The sequence below is a fragment of the Miniopterus natalensis genome, chromosome 2 (genome assembly GCF_054644295.1).
Source record: "Miniopterus natalensis isolate mMinNat1 chromosome 2, mMinNat1.hap1, whole genome shotgun sequence".
Lineage (NCBI taxonomy): Eukaryota > Metazoa > Chordata > Mammalia > Chiroptera > Miniopteridae > Miniopterus > Miniopterus natalensis.
The window spans coordinates 115,121,968-115,137,739 of NC_142082.1; the positions used below are offsets into that span (position 1 = coordinate 115,121,968).

The following is a 15,772-nucleotide window of genomic DNA, read 5'->3' on the forward strand; positions in this document are numbered from 1 at the left end:
ATATTATATTTATTATATTATATTTATTATATTATATTAATTATTTATATTATATTATATTATATATTATTTATATTATTATTATATTATCATTTATATTATTAATTATCTAAATATTTCAAAACATATTTATCCATTTTACTGCAGAGACATTTGGATAGTTTTTAGTTTGGGCTACTGCAAAAAGAACTCATGTAAACAATCTAATGTCCACCTTTCAAAGCCACATGCATGTACTTTCTGAGTATACAAAGAGTGTAGTTGTTGGGTCATAAGATAAGCACATTTTTTGCTTTAGTATATACTGCCAATTCTTCAATCTGCATGCACCAATTTGCTAACCTTTAAGCTGTATATGAGTTCCACTTGTTCTACATTCTGCCCAAAACTGGAAAAAATGTTTTAGATATTTTACTTAATATGATGAGCATGTATTTTTCCAGTGAGAAGTAATGTTGAGGACTTTCTCATGTGGCATTGTTCACTTGGATATCCTCTGCTATGAAGTGCCTGTACAAATATCTTTGCTGTTAAATATTTTGACTGTTATTTTCTTATTAATATTAACAGTTCATTTATGTTTATTGTAAATGTTATTATAGCATATTTGACATAAATTGAACTACACATATTTAAAGTGTGCGATTTGATTAGTTTTGACATATATATACACTCATAAAACCATCAAGACAATCAGGATAATGAACTCATGTGTTAACCACAAGAGTTTTCTTATGCCCTTGGCTATTCCTCACCCACTTCTACTACCTCTCTTTTCTTGTCTACAGGTAACAACTGATCTGTTTTCTGCCACTATAAATTAGTTTGCCCTTTTAGAGTTTTATCTGAATGAAATCATACAGTATGTGCTCATTTTTTTTTAGCTTCTCTCACTCAGCATAATTACATGGAGTTTCATCTATATCAATGCACATATCAATAGATCATTGTTAGGAGAGAGTTGTTTAATTGGTATAGAGTTTCAGTTTTGCAAGATGCAAAAGTTTTGGACATGATTGCACAATAATGTGAATATCCTTAACACTACAGAACTGTGCACTTAGAAATGGTTGAGGTGATAAATTTTATGTTATGGATTTTAACACAAAAATAAAATAAAATAATAAAATATAATAAAAAATAAAATAAAATAAAATTTGGCTCTTAGCTTGAACAACTGGTGAATTTTTCTAAAATGAGGAAGACTGAGAAAAGGTGAGATTTGTAAGGACCTGGCAGAATCAGTTGTTCTTTGGTCATGTTAACTTATATGCATATATGCATTGTCCATGAACACAGACAAGAAGGTGGTGAAGGCCTGGGGTGGGGCAGGAGCTGGGTGGTGGGAGGAAAGGGGTAAAAAAAAGGAGGGACATCTGTAATACTCTCAACAATAAATATTTTAAAATAATAATAAAATGAAATGCTTGTTTGAGAGTCAAGAATTGAGATCAGCCAGCAGACAGAGAATCACCAAAGGTCAGGCTGCTTATATCAATTTTGTAGTAAAAAAGATATTGATAATATACAAAACCATGGACCTGGATGGGAACAACTACAGGGTAAGTGTCGATTGAAAAGAGAAAGGCATTTAGGACAAGTCAAGGAGTATTTCAAAGGCATTATTCAGGCAGAGGGGAGAAGCCAGCAACTGAGCCTGAGATTGAAAGGCATGCAAGTTATGAGAAAAAAATCGTAAGAATGTGGCAGCACTAAAGCCAAGAGAAAACAAAGTTACAAGAAGAAACTATGAGATCTGTTTTAATGGCTTGCTGGGTATGGAACCTCTGTAAGAGTTAATTGAGAAGGAATTGGAAAGTGAGAAAGTAACACTTTTGAGATATTTTCCAATGAAGAAATATGGTGACAAGAAGGAGAAATGGGGCAGTGGGAAAATTTTATCTTTAAATACAGGGACATAATAATGCAAGAGTTTAAACTGAGGAGAATGACTCAGTGCAGAAAAAGTAACTGACGGGAGGAGGGGAATTAGCATGAGAAAGTTCCTTGAACATGGAAAATGGTGCATGGGTGCAGTTCAAAGGACTTTGGCAGATACAGGGGCCAATTGGGGGAGTTAGAAGCTCCTATACAGTGGCTACTGTTTTCTCAGTGATGAAAACTTTAGGCAATTTTAATCATTGTAATTAAGAAGGCTGAAAATAACATAAATAAAGGAAAGGTATTTACCTTGTTCACTAATTTAACAAAATTTCTGTCACATAGCAGACACTTAATAGGTAATTCTTAAATGTTAAACATATTCAAACTAAAATTATAAAGAATTATATTTTCAAAGTTTTTTTTTGCAAATTATTTCCAAAATCAGGCCTAGACAGAGATTTTTAGTTTTCTTAATCTATTGCAGTGGCAAATACAAAAAAAAAAAAAAATCTTCTAAATGTTTGCCCTTATTTCAGATCAGCAAGCTAAATCAAATGAATTCTTTTAAAAAAATATATTGAATATATTGTTTTAGAAGAAATGTTTCTAGGACACAGTAGAACATCAGAAGGCCCTACAGTTAAGAATTTACTGTTGTAATTTGTCAAATCGCTTATCCTTTCTGAGCCTTAGTTTTCTCGTGTGTAAAATGGAGAGCAATAGTGCCCTCTTCACTATTTTGAGGAAAGAATTAAAAAATTTTAGTGGAAAATTTTATAAAGGGAGACAATAGTTGACACAGCCCTTAAAAATATTTGACTGATACTATCCTTGAAAAAAAGAGTAGGTAGGGTTTCTTCCCTACACCTTGCCTAAGTAACATAATGAGATTCATCTTCTGTGTCCTTAGAAGAGTGGTATGCAGATCTGTTTGTAGTATTCTGAAATATAATCAAAATCTTTCAATGCGACTGAGATCCACAAATATAAATAAGAAATGTTTTCAAGACTTTAGGTTATTTTAACACAATTAAAGAGCCTTTAAAGGGCTCAGTTATATACAGAAATTTTTACACTTGTAAAATATCTAAATTTTTGCTTTTTGTAGGAGACGTATCATAAATTGTAATAATTTGTATTTTTTTGAGATTTATACAATCATAATTTGTATAGTCATACATTATTTTATTCTACTTGTTTAACTTGTATAATGAAAAAATAAACTACCAGGTATAAAAATGCAAAAAAAAAAACACCCCACCCAAACTCCTGTGCATTTAATCCATATTTTTCAAGTAGTATCACTGCTGATAAGTGTTAACCAGGCTTTATACATGTGGGAAACAAGGCAAAGATTACATGTAGTTCTAAGATCGATGTACTGCTTAGATCATCATGAGAAGTGATACAATTTGAGACTTTTTTTTGCCGAGGCTTATTTTTTATCTTGTGTTCACATATTCTTGGTAACAGGAATATGCCACTCATAGTTATAATCAGTTTATGCTCCCCTAAAAACTGAATGTTTAAAAACAAGAAAAAAGCCCAGGCTATGTGACCCCTTCGTTGCTCCCATAAAAATTAAAGAATGTGATTGTGTTTGAACCCTTTTGAAGGTTTGGGCAAAGGAACAGTGGAATATTTAACGAGATTAAGAACCCCGGCACAGTTGGTGTCAGACTCTAGGGTATGTGTGGGCATTATTGATGTGGCTTCTGCACAGAGATGTGGGATGTTCGCTTGACTTTTATCAAATAGTGAATAAATGAGACTTAATGCTGATAATCGTTAACATATAAGTAATGGACTGAATATTGTTAAATTTAAAAATAAAGATATACAGGTGTCAAGTAAATTTATTTATCAATGTTGTCTTGGTTTTAAATGATTTTTTGTTGTTGTTGTTCATTTCTCTTGAATCACAGTTTCAGAACCCAAAAGTTTTGACACAGTAGTAGAGCTGGCAGTCACAAATTCATGTTTTTGTTTCTTTGTGTGTGTGTGTTTTAACAATATTAATCTCAGCATTAAATAGAAACAAACAGTAAGTATTGGAAATAGAATTGTAAAATTGGCCTGTTTGGAAAAAGTCTACTAGGGTAACAGTGACTAGATTCAACATGCAAGTGCCATCATGATGAATGTTTACAACACTTTTTTGAGAGCCAATTATACTGTTTTTTGTGCAGGGACTGGAGATCAGCCAGATCAGTTGTATGCACAAAGCTGCTTTGGATCTGTCTTTTCAAACAGGAGCTGCAGAAAACGTTATAGCAAGGCTGAAGCTTTATTCCTCTCTGGTAAGAGAAGCTTTCTTTTTCTTTGCAAGGGTGAGAGTTTGATAAAAAATCCTTTTAAACCGTAATGTGGTCAGGGAGCAGAGAAGCTGTTCTATGTTACAAGTCATAAACTGTTTTCTTTTCTTTTGAACTGTTTTTTTCATAATGCTTTTGGGGTGTATGTTATATAGAAAAATAAAAGTGAAGCAGTAAGTCATATTGCACATATTAAATTTGTATTGGAGGTAAGGGAGTATTAAACTACTCTTCTGTTGAACGAAATGTGGTTTTGTTTTATGTTTTATACTGTAGAACTCCTGGTCAAGATGAAGGGGGGGAAAGTCAGTATTCTGATCCATGACTGAGAGGGAAACCATATGTTTAGTTATCCTCTGACCAGTGATGTTATTACTGCCCAGCAGCTCATCTCCATAAAGCTTCAAGAACCCAACCAAATTTTGCCTTTGAGTTTACCTGTAGATATTTCCTATTACTCTAAAGTCTTTTTCATTTTAAAAATTGGAAAAGCTGGAAATAGCAGTTCTGGGTGAGTTTGCCTGCATATGAGTTTTGTCACTTTAGCTCCAAATAATGTAACAGTACACATACACACAAAATATAACATTTTGGTTCTTGCAAAAATTTCTTCAACCTCTAATGTGCTTCAATATTCAATATTACCACAAAAATCTCTACCTGTTATAAACTCTACCTAAATTTATGTATGTCTAAAATGGCAAGAAAATGGTTCCAGATATGTCTACACACACTTAGATATTTATACACATGTGTAAGTATATGCAAATATTTGACATGCACAAAATTAATTTTACATAATGGCAGATTTGCACATTCAGCACTGTAATTCCTATAGAAACTTATCATTTTTAGTTTGCATTTATATAACCGTTCATTTTCTTTGTAAGCCTTTGTTTAGAAAACAACGATGTAAATATCAAAAATACTTTACAACCAATCAGCTGCATTTAAAGCTAAATCTATCTTTTAAAGTAAAGTTTTTAAAGTCAACTTTCTTTAGCTCAATTTCTTTAGTAAACTTTCAGTAGCTCAATTATGTGTTTTTTAATATATGTGTAGTATATGTGTGTGTGTGTGTGTGTGTGTGTGTGTGTGTGTGTGTGTGTGTGTGTGTGTGTAAATCTGTTTAGGGATTTACCCCAGAGTAGAATTCTCAGCTTCAAAGGTATAAGCAACTCACAATGTCAGTTTAATAGGTCACTAATAAATATTCATGTTCATTTGATCATTTCAGTAGTCTTTATTGACTATATACCTTGCTAAATTTTTTCAAGAAGAGGAAGCATATAACATAAAAGAGATGGAACATATAGTATCTGTACAGATTTAATGACCATTCAACAATGTGTTTGAAAATAACTAATTTATATTGAGGTTTTGGCTAAGGACATATAGATAAGAATATTTTACAGAGTCAATAAGAATCGGGGACAAAAATGAATGCAATGAGAATTACTTTTTTAAATTTAAAAATAGCCACCATTTTATACATGAGTCTGAAAAACTGTAACAATGCCATCTTTTTCCTGTAACCTTCCTTTGAATTATATGTACATTTAATACAAACCATTTTATTTTATTTTTTATTTATCTTTATTTTTGAAAGTATTACAGGTGTCCCCTTTTTTCTCCATTGATCTCTCCATTCCACATCTGCACCCCCCCCCCCAAGGCCTTCACCACACCATGGTTTGTGTCCATGGGTTATGCATATATACATATAGTTCTTTGATTAATCTCTCCCCACTGACTCCCTCACCCCCGCCTTCCCTCTGAGATTCCACAGTCTGTTCCATGCTTCTATAATACAGCCCGTTTTAAATGCTTCAACTGTGAACATTGTACTGAAATAACTAGAAAGACAGCCCTGCCTCTGTAAAGGATTCTGGTCTGAAGGTGAGCTGGGGAAAAATTTTTAAAAATCAGTTAACATTATGTAGCTCCTGTTCTCTTAGAGCGTGTTGCCCTTAGGCACACGCAGCAGGCATCAGTAGCCAAGTGCAGATTCCCTTAGCTTCTAACTTCCCAAATTCCAAAGTCAATTTCAGATGGGCAGAACATATATATACACACAGGATGGGGCAAAAGTAGGATTACAACTGCTAGTGTGGAAAATAACACAGTTATTAATAAATCATAATACAAGAACAAATTGTTTCTGTGTACTCACAACTATAAGTCTACTTTTGCCACACCTGTATATATAATTATTTTTGCCTTTAGAAACTGCAATTATTATCACACATACACTTACACATACACACACACACACACAATTTGAGATGATAGAAAAGAGACGCAAATGTGACACCTCTGACCCGCAGTGAGTATGGCACAGCAGGCTGTCCCAGGATTTTTTACTTTCAAGCCTTTATTTTTGCTACTGATGCTGAGAACACTGTTTTTTCTATTGTCTCATGTCCAGGTTCTATCTGTCTTTTATGGCTCAGAGCAGAGGCCCCTTTATACAGAGATGTCTTCCCAGCAAACTGCATGCTCACTCTGGGTAAAATTATCTCTTCCATATTGGAGCATTCTTGCACTTTATTTTTGTAGAAAAAAAAGGACTGAAATTTATGAACAGCAATAAGTTACCTTTGGCAAATATTTTTTCCTTCCAGGCATTGTTTGAGAAGTTTGCTTTTTAGAAAATTATTGTTTTTATTACTCTGCAAATTTCCTTTGCCCTCTTGGTATTCTTACAGCTGCTAATCTTGCCTTTCATTTCATTGAGAAAATAAAAATCATATGGCCAGTTCTTCCATGTTCTTATTATACTGCTTCTTTAAAACTTTATGTTTATTGTTGACACTATTACAAAAGTCCTCATTCTCCCCCCCTTTGCCCACTTCCCTCCGGCCTGCACCCCCACTTGCACCCCGCACCCTCTTCCCTCTGGCCATCACCACCCTTGTCTGGGCCTGTGGGTTATGCATTTATGTTCTCTGGCTAATCTCTTCGCCTTCTTTCATCCAGTCCCCCCACCCACCCCAACGCTGTCAGTCTGTTGCATGTATCCACGCCTCTGGTTCTATCCCTCATGTTCTTCTTCCTCCAAGTCTAAAAAACTTAACTTAATCTTTACCTATCACTCTCTTCCTTCCACCTTTTGTGGTGGGAGGAAGCACACATACTTTTATTAATGCTCAGTCTATGCTTTTGAACTCTCAGGCATTTGCCTTAATCTGTCAAGTCTTCTTTATACCTAATCTCCAATTCTATTTTCTCCATTAAGTCCTTTCCATTGGAGGCCCTCTGTATTAACTTCATGTATCTCCAATCCATGGCTGGACCAGCCTGTTCCCCTCTAGATGCATCTATATTCTTCTGCTGCTCTGCACAAACTTCTCAGAGTTGATTTTTCCATATAACATTTCCATGACCTTATTTCCAATTCTCTCCAATCTTACTATACTTTCATGACTCTTCCAGGCTTTCTGAAGTAGGCACTTGGCTTTTGAGTTCATAAATCCATTGTAAACTTTTCGGTTATCATCAGGACTCCTCACAGCAAATAAGGGTTAACTATTTACTATTCTCGAAAACATTTCACCTTTACTTCCTTAATTTTTTTAAACATCACAAATATACATCTACTATACATATAACATATGTGTATTATATTATGATATCTGCTATATGATGTATGTGTGTATTTAAAAGAGAGAGATAAATGCTTGACATAACTCATGTGGAAAATACTTTAAGCCTAAAGAGTAAAATAATACAAGAAACACTTCCAGAAGCAGACTTCATTGCAAAATATCATCATATTACATTTAGGCTTAATAATCCTTTAACAAATTTATATTTACTGTATTGCTCTCTCCAGTTTCCTGTATTTTCTTCATATTTTAAACTTTTCCATATAAATAAATTATCACAAATGTAAGGCTCAGTCTATTTATCTGTAAAAAAAAATGGGTGCCTTATCTATTTACCTAAAGATATGCTATGGGTAAAATATAAGATTTCAGCAGAGTAGGAATAGAAGGAAACTTTCTTAAATGAATAAAGAACTTGTTTTTAAAGTACAGCTAACATTATTCTTAATGGTGATAAACCAAAAAATTTCTCACTAAGATCAGGTAAAAGACAAGGATGTCCCCTCTTACAACTCATGAAATTTGAAATTAAAAACCACATCTAATGGACATTTGATCTTGGGCTTCCCAGCCTGTAGATTTGTGAGCAATAAATATCTATTGTTTATGAACCACCCAGTCTATGGTGTTTTGTTGTAGTAGCCTACAAATAACGAGACTATTATGCAAATATACAAAAATTGTTAAAACTTAATGATAAATATAACTGCTCAATAAAAAATGGGCAAAAACCCATTATAACTGAACAAAAACCTCACCAGAAAAGATACATAGAGGGCAAATAGTCATATGAAAAGGTATAGAACATCGTATGTCATAGGAAAATACATATTAAAACAAGATACCACTACACAAATATTTGAATGGCCTACATCTGAAACACTGCCAACACCAAATGCTGTGGAACAAAAGAAACAATTATTTATTGCTGTTGGAATTACAAAATGGTATGGTCACTTTAGAAGACAGTTTAGCAATTTCTTATAAAACTAAGCATACCCTTACCATGTGAGTCAGCAATTGTGTTTCTTGGCCTTTAATTTACCGAAATGACTTAAAACTTACATCCTCACAAAACCAGTACACAGACACCTATAACATGTTTATTTATAATTTCTAAAACTTGAACCCAACCAATATGTCCTTCAGTTAGGTAAATGAATATGAAAACTGTGATATATCTGGACAATAGAATAACATTTAGTGCTAACAAGGAATTAATTTTCAGACCATGAAAAGATGTGGAGGTGCCTTAATATCATATTATTGTACTAAGTGGAAGAAGCCAAGCTGAAAAGGTTACAATGAGTATGATTTTAACTATCACAGTCCAGAAAACTGTGATGACAGTTAAAAGATTAGTGGTTGACAGGAATGAGAATGGAGGGAAGAATGAATGTGCAGAGCATAAATGTTTTTAGAGCAGTGAAAGTACTTTTTAAAATTTTTGTTCAAAATATTACAGATGTCCCTTTTTCTCCCCATTGACCCCTTCGACCCTGCACCTGCTCCCTTCTCCAGTCCCTCAGCACACCATTGTTTGTGTCTTTGGGTTGTACATATGTGCATATAAGTTCTTTGGTTAATCTCTTCCCCTCCACCCACCCATCCCCATCCATCCCTCTGAGATATATCAGTCCGATCCATGCTTCCATGTCATTGAATCATTTCTGTTCATCAGATTATTAATTTCTTTAGATTCCACATATGAGTGAGATCATGTGATGTTTGTCTTTCTCTGCCTGGCTTATTTCACTTAGCATAATGTTCTCCAGGTCCATCCATACTGTCCCAAAGGGTACAAGATCCTTCTTGCAGTCCCATATGTTTCTTTTTTCTTTTGTTTCTCTTGCCCTAAGAGGTGTATCAGTGAAAATTCACTACATGAAATGCCTGTGACTTTACTGTCTATGTTTCTTCCAGGATTTTTATGGTTTCATGACTTACAGTTAAGTCTTTTATCCATTTTGAGTTTATTTTTATGTATGGTGAAAGTTGGTGGTCTAGTTTCCTTTTTTTGCATGTATCTATCCAATTTTCCCAGCACCATTTATTGAAGAGACTGTCCTTACTCCATTGGATACTCTTGCCTCCTTTGTAAAATATTAACTGACCATAATGGCTTGGGTCTATTTCTGGGGTCTCTTTTCTGTTCCATTGATCTATATGTCTGGAATTGTACCAATACCAGGCTGTTTTGATGACAACAGCTTCGTGGTAGATACATATCATTACACATTTGTTAAAACACATACAAGGTAAAAGGGAAAACTATGAAATTGTAAATATAGAAGTCTTTGTAAATTTAAAATTTATACAAATGTGCTGTTTCTCTCAAAATGGTGCATTGGGTTTAAAAACTTCAATAAAGCATTGTGATATATATGCATATATAAAGATTAAATTATTGCATCTATTTTATTTTATGTTCTTGCAAAGTCCACATTTTTAATACTGTCATTGAGATTCCTCAAGTTCACAATGAATGGGATGCTACAAATCATGTAACTCAGCTCCTGAACTTTATTCTCTTATCTGATTGTTATAATCAATGGCACAGAGGTGCAAAATGCTTAGCTATAATTAGAGTTGTGCCCTACATTTATCTAGTGAAGTTAGCTAATTCTGAAAAAAAAAAAAAAAAAAAAAATTAAATCTCATTGGATCTGTGAGTTAGCTATAGCCACAAACTAAATAGACTTCCTAAAGGGAAAAAAATACCTTATTTAAAGAACGTGGTAGCCTATTTTCCTATATCATTGAATTTCATTCCTTAAATCAAGATGGGACTTTATTCAAATGAACTCCTAAATGTTTGAAGTGAGAGGAACGTTTCTAAGCCCTAGGGCCTGCACCATTACTTGCAAATGAAAAGAGGCTCCAGAATACACCAAGGTCTCCTGGAGCAATTTGAGAAACAATGACCTGGGATTTTGTTTTATGGAATATATGAAAAAAGCTTTAGCTTTACGTAATGCCAGTATGTATTAAATGATAAGAAAAGTTTTGTGGTCATACACATTTGTGAAATATTGGGTTAAACACATTACTTTAAGACTTTTGATAGTCTTTGGGATTCTAATATGTACTGTTTATTCTCAAGGAGAAATATTTTAAAATATGTAACCAGCTCTTTAGCCCAATTTAGCCCAAATAACTTTTTTTTCATAGAGCATATCCTAAGAATAGTGCTTTAAGTAACACACTTTGGCTACTTAGACTTTGGAAAATAGGCTTAAATTCATGCTTAATGATACTAACTTCTGAAAATGTACATATGTGAACATTCATCCTAGTCCAAAAAGTAGTAAGGATACATACAGCTGATATATCTGATCATGTTACACACGTTCTTAAGAATTCTACAGTCATTTCTCTCTGCTCTTGGAATGAAATCAAAATTCTTCAATGTAGACTCCAATATCCTGCTTGATCTTGCTTTGACCATTTCTCTCATTTCATCTATAACATTTCTCCATACTTGTCCCCCAGTGGGGGGTGGGGGGGCAGCTGATCAATGACTCTCTCATCACTGATGTTTCTATCTCTCTCTCTCTCCCTTCTTCTCTCTGAAATCAATAAAGATATATTAAAAAAAAGAGAAAGGAGCAAAGGTGACTCTTCAAGCATACAAGTTATTCTGGATCTCAAATACATGAGATTTGAGATGAGTCAGTGTTTCTTAGAAATAAATATGTTTATAAAGAATAAATAAACTTGAATTTATGAAAACTGTTCTCATTTATTCCTTTTAATTCTAGCCACTAGAATTAATTTTCCTTTTAGGCAAAGCTAGTGGCTAAGGCCATGAAGTCCTATCTTTGACAATGTTTGCTTTAGTTCTGCCATCACTCTTTACTATTTGTGAATTTAGGCAAGAAATAAAAACGTTCTCATTAATATAATGCACATGATATTCCAGTCTCCATATGATGATGACAACTGAATAAGAAAACACATATATAACACTTATAAGAATGCTTAGCATATATAACTGTGAACAAGTTAGTCATTACTATTTTTAAATATCTGAAGTATAAATTGTTTAAATAATAATGTTCACAGGCAGCCCTGCTGTCTTCCACTTTTAATATCACTGCTAGGTTACCATTGCATGAACCTTTTTTGCCACCCCAATTTTAATAACCATCGTTCTCTCTGTAGTCCGTCTATAAATATTGATACACTAATTTTCTCCATCACATATGACTGACACTATGCCATATAATCAAATGTCAAGTTCTACAATTTCTTGTTCTCAAAATTTCTCACATCTTACTCATTTTTTTAATTTCTATTAACTTACAACTGATTTACACCTTTTAAAAAACTTCTCTCTATATTGTTGAAAACTCACTAATCTATACTCCTTGTTTTTAGTATTTGCCCATGGATATAGGGGAGGGAGAGGATGCATATGTTCTAGTAATAACCTAATTTATCACTACTATCTAAAGAAATGCTAAGAAATTTTATTATATTATTATTATATTAATATAAAAGAAGCTACATATCAATGATATCAAGGCTATAAGTAATCAAAGAACATATAGGCATATATTTATAGCCCATGGACACAGACAATAGTGTGGTAAAGGCCTGGGGTGGGGTGGGGTCTGGGTGGAGGGGGGTAAGAGAGGATGGGGAACATCTCTAATACTGTCAATAATAAAAAACCACTATAACAAACTAAAAACCTTATGTGAAAAAATTAAGAAAAGTAATGTTAATAGGTTGGACAGAATGAAATTATTTTTTATTACTGTAATAATCACTCATGCAGTGAAAAAAATTGTTTTGTCCACATATGCTGCAAATATTTTTCCAGGTTTTCCTTTACATCTTCAATTCACATAAAGTGCATTGAAGTATGAATTATAAAATACTAAAAATTTTCCCCAATAAGAGTAATATAGTTATATCAATCTAATTCAATTTTTGTTTTGGGAGGTATTTTTTTAGACCTGGTTAGGAAGGATATTTCTGACTTTAGTAAACAACTTTTGGATTTTTGTGTCATTTTGTGATTTTCCTTTATCACTTTTAAGTCATCTTGAATTTATTTTGCTAAACTTTTTGAAGTAAAGAGTAATCCGCTTCCAAAGATTAAATGTTTTCTCACAAACACTTATCTTCTTCTATGGAATATATTTTACCTCCTAGATGTTAATCAGAGAAAAAAGTTAATTGAGAAACTACGCTTTAGTAAAGTAGTATATTTTCAAATAACAGAATAATTTGTAAGATAGCCCTTGCATGCAAAGAGTTGTATACTTGAGTTTATATACTTATTAACTTTATAATGGAATTAACATAGGGCTTTTTCTACTAACAAAGTGACATTTATTCTGATATATAATTAGCTTATTTATGTTATCTTAACCATATATGTTTTCATACTGTGATTTGTCTTTTTGTTTACCTTCTCTTTACATATTTTGATAAATTTACATTTTCTATTAAGTATACTTATCCCAGTACATTAAGAGTTCTAGTTTATGTTGTGATAAATTCTAGAGGGTAGAGGAAATAAGCCATTTTAAATATTATTTCTATTTCATCAACTTCTTGACTACAAAATAAAACACACAAACATATACACTCACTAACATTTCATTGTAGAATGTATAAAGTAGAGATTTTTCAGGATTTGCTTTTCAGTTGTCTAAATTTCATAATTATTATTTACATATGCTCTGCTTAAAGAAAAACATTACTATATTTATATATTGGTGCTAAGTTAACATGTAAAGCTTTAAACACATAGTTTTGGAAAATATTTTCAAGGTTTTTTGAAAAGAAACAAGGAAGGCTTTCATATTTATAAAAGACCTTGAGGGAGTTTTGTATCAGAGAATGGAAAATGCTAACTACAAGCTAAAGAGAATCTGAAGTAGAATAAAAATGGATGGTGTCAGATCCTTCACCAGAAATTGAACAGTGACACCCTGAAGTCTATAAGGTGAAATGAAGTGGCACCAGTAATGTGTATGGAATATTATTTTCACAATGCATGCAGCTTGAAGTTGCCCTAGGTGAGAGCAACTTTAGAAAAAAGCTACATTTGTTAGTTTGTTTTCTCCCCCAAATACCTAAATAACACTGGTGTAAATAATTTTCTATATCTTAACTTGTTGTTTTAATGAGAAAAATCTTAGAAATATTTGAAACATTAAGATGAAAATTCATAGTCATAAATGTTTAGGGGTTATATTCACATTTTTAAAAACACATCTTTTAGTTTCCAACGTGAATTCAATAGAATCAAATATAACCCCAAGCTCCATGGAACATGTTTTGAAACCCCCTATAATACTGGTATGCCAGACGGATGAAGTGTTTTCATGACCAGTTAGATAAAGGAAAGAAGCGTTCAAAAGGACAACTGGAGGTCAGGCTGTGGGCAGCTTTCACTAAGAGCTGAAACTGGAAGTTCTCCTGGTAGTCACTTTGGGTACTGAACTAAATAAAGCCTGAGAAGGGCCCATGCCCCAGGCGGAGAACCTTGGGAATAGATATAAGACCTTAGTACCTATACTAGGTCACGTCTTTCACTCTCACTTATTTTGTAATCTTGATAAAATTACTTAAATTCACTGGATCTCAGTTTATTGAAATGAAAAATATGAAGAATCATGATTGTCTCACAGGTTATGCCAGTGATGGTGTACAAGGTCTTACGGTGTAGAGATATTTCTAACTGCTGTTCAAATATGTTAGTAGAATCTTAAGCGAAACTACATAGAAAGGCAGAGAAATTATGTTGCAGATATTTGGAACAATAGCAAGGGAACTATCAATTTTCTTTCAAGTTGATAGTTAAATCTTGAATTCAGGTAATTTCTTGGACCAAGTGGAACTTGAAAACCACACGTAAATGTAGGAGTGAGGATCTGAGATAAACAACAAAAGTTAGTTCAAAATGAATCACACCTAAAAAAAGATAGCTACATAGTTGCATATAGGTTTTAAAATTCCATTTCCTATTTAGTTTTCTACAACATATTTTTAAAATACTAAATTTAGCCTGGTCATGAGTTAAATTATGTTTTCTATTGGTTAGAGGAGAAAAAAAAAATGCAATATATCAAATATGGGATTTTTAACTTACTTTATTATTGCCTATTTTTACAGTTTGAAATAAAACATACCAATTATTTAATTATAGATGTACATATATAATATATAGAGATAAATGATAATCTCTTATATATCAAAATTTTTCACTGTTGACAAAATGTCACTGATTTTAGACCCCGAAAAGTAGATGACTGTATGAACATTACCTTCTTTGTTGCCCAGATAAGATTCAACACTAAATAAAACAAAAAATTAAATTTTTAGTATCAGGATTTTGATGCTTCGTTTTTTATTGTATCAAGCTAATAGGACTTTCCAGCACACTTTTGTGAATGAGCCAGAGATGCAATTGAACCCGAATCTTCAGAGATTCTTTTCTGTTATGTTCCCCAAGCCTGCTCTGTATAATTTATGGTTTAAAACAACTGCCATATAATCAGACAGTCTTAGTTCAAAGCCTAATTTCATTATCCACCAGTTGTAGAACTTAAGCAATTAACTTAAACTTTGTACAACTGCATTTCTTCATCTCTAACATAGAAAATAATAACACCCATTTTATAAGATTAAAAATAAATATGATTGCCATATTTTTTCTTAAACTTCTCAAAGACAGTTTTTTTTTTTTATTTAAATAGAATATTTATAGACTGATACAATATTAACATTCTAGCTTAAACATTTCTATTTCGGATTAAGTAGTAGTAATAGTAATATTACTTTAAAGCTTTCAAAAGATTTCATATCTAATTTTATTTTATTCACTTCACCCTGACTATATAGTGCAGCAAGACATATAACATTTTGACATTAATAGAAAACATTTTACAGTCAGTGCTAAAACATTCATTAACTGGTGTAGTGAAGTTAGGAATTATTTGCATT

The 15,772-nt window shown here is 32.7% G+C and overlaps 1 protein-coding gene across 7 annotated transcripts in view; it reads left to right on the forward strand.

Moving 5' to 3' along the window:
• MGAT4C (MGAT4 family member C) overlaps positions 1-15,772 on the forward strand; it is a 668,022-nt gene that overhangs the window by 289,466 nt on the left and 362,784 nt on the right. For all 7 annotated transcript variants that reach the window (XM_087814509.1, XM_087814508.1, XM_087814513.1 and 4 more), the window contains one exon: positions 4,074-4,184. The gene's annotated coding sequence lies outside the window, so the exon portion shown is untranslated. The remainder of the gene's footprint in view (positions 1-4,073; positions 4,185-15,772) is intronic.